We start from the raw sequence: 2,224 nt of genomic DNA on the forward strand, positions 1-2,224 counted from the left end.
TCTCTCCCTCTCTCTCTCTCTCTCTCCCTCTTTCTCAAATAAACTTCTCAGAGTGAAGATCAGTAAAGCGCATCCCATCACCAGCCTCTCCTCTCCACGGACCAGCACACACACACACACACACACACACACACACACACACACACACACACACACACACACACACTCACACACACACACACACACACACACACACTCACACACACACACACACACACACACACACACACACACACACACACAAGGGTAAACGTATATATCACTTCCTCTAAGATAAAACAGAAATAGCAGACCGTCGGCTGACGGGTTTAAATAAACAGTCGATATTTACACCATGGAATATAAAAAGATGTCGTCTTGAAAACAGTATTTCTGAGCATTCTATAAGTGCTATCTCTGACATTTACAGTCTCCAAGGACAGCTTACAAAGTTTGCTTTTCCCTACAACTGTTGTTTATATTGAACTTATCTCTTCTGGGAGATGAGATAAACCAACGGCCTGTCAATGGTGAGAGTTATAGGGGTTTATTGTAACAGGGCAAGTCAACACTCGTTAAGTATTATCTAGCTTCAAGATCCCTGAAATGTTTCAAATGTAAGCCGTGCAGGCGAATCTTTAAACAAACAGCAGCTCACCAGGCTGGAGCCGAGCCTCTCTCAGCCGTCAGCGCAGGATCTGTCTGTTGTCGGTTCGCTTTCTGGGTTACATTTTAACAACCACACTTTTTAATGAGGGTGTTGAGAGCAGACTGCAGATAAAGTGTTGAGCGCCGGGTGATGTTGCGACAGGGTGCATGGCTAGCACATGACCCTCTCTCTTTCTCTCTCTCTTTCTCTCTCTCTGTTTCTCTCTCTCTCTCTCTCGCGCTCTCTCTCTCTCTCTTCCTCTCTCTCTCTCTCTATCACTCTCTCTCTCTCTGTTTCTCTCTCTCTCACGCTCTCTCTCTCACGCTCTGTCTCTCTCTCGCTCTCTGTTTCTCACTCTATCACTCTCTCTCTCTCTCTCTCTCTCTCTCACTCTCTCTCTCTCACTCTCTCTCTCTCACCCTCTCTCTCTCTCTCTCCCTCTCTCTCTCACTGTCTCTCTCCCTTAATCAGGGTATTAGTGGTCAGGTCTGTAATGGTCTGAAGTGTTGTTCTAGGTCTGCTGTGTTTATTTTCCATGAGGCAGTAGGGTTGATAATTAGCTCGGCCCCCCGCTGTGGCTCCGTGGGTCCTGCTGACTGAGGGGACAAGGAACAAACCAAATCAAACATTAACCTGAGGCTATCGGTGAATGGTGAATCACCCACACACACACACACACACACACACACACACATTCCCCGACGCGGCGTTTAGCATGTCAGCTTTGCTGATGACATCACTTCCCTTTTTGGTGATGTCAGTGACGGATGACGCAGAGAATGGCTGAGAATGGATGTGGGGCCCCAGACACCCCTAGCCCCCCCACCCCCCCCACCCAGACCCCCCTAGTGCCCCCCACCCACCCCCTAGGGCACCCATAAAAGAGAGAGGTTGTGTCTTGGGGCCTTAGGTTACCGTACGTGCATGTGAGTGTGTGTGTGTGTGCGTGACAGGAAGTGTCTGGACCAGATGTGACCCCCGTTGTCCGAGCGCGGGGGTCATTAAGCCGGGCGCTCCTTTCAGCGGCGCCGTGTTGACATAGGTGTGGTCGTAAAAGCGCCCACACCATCCACTCCCTCACTGGACGGAGTGCTGATGGCAGTGAGCTCCAATATAAGGTGTGTGTGTGTGTGTGTGTGTGTGTGCGTGTGCGTGCGTGCGTGTGCGTGCGTGTGTGTGTGTGTGGAGTATAAATCAGTGGTTCTATCTGCTCCCTGCCTCCCTGCCCACTTCAATGGTCCCCACAGCGCCACTCCTCCAAGGGGCTCAGAGGGAAATGCAGAGCTGTTAACCAGAACCATATGATCTCTCCGATGTGCGTGTGTGTGTGTGTGTGTGTGTGTGTGTGTGTGTCTGTGAGGGAGGTCTCACTTGAAGAGGGCTTAATTGAGACAAGATGACAGTATAAACATGAACTGTATGCATGTGTGTGTGTGTGTGTGTGTGTGTGTGTGTGTGTGTGTGTGTGTGAGAGTGAGTGATGGGCCAGAAGCATGAAGGGTAGGTAGTAGATTGGTAGGAGGTACGGGCGTGTCATACTCTGGTCTAGTCAGCATGGGCGGGACCCAGGTTAGAGCAGCTGTAGGTAATACTATT

This window comes from Borostomias antarcticus, assembly GCF_949987555.1.
Source record: "Borostomias antarcticus genome assembly, chromosome: 9".
Lineage (NCBI taxonomy): Eukaryota > Metazoa > Chordata > Actinopteri > Stomiiformes > Stomiidae > Borostomias > Borostomias antarcticus.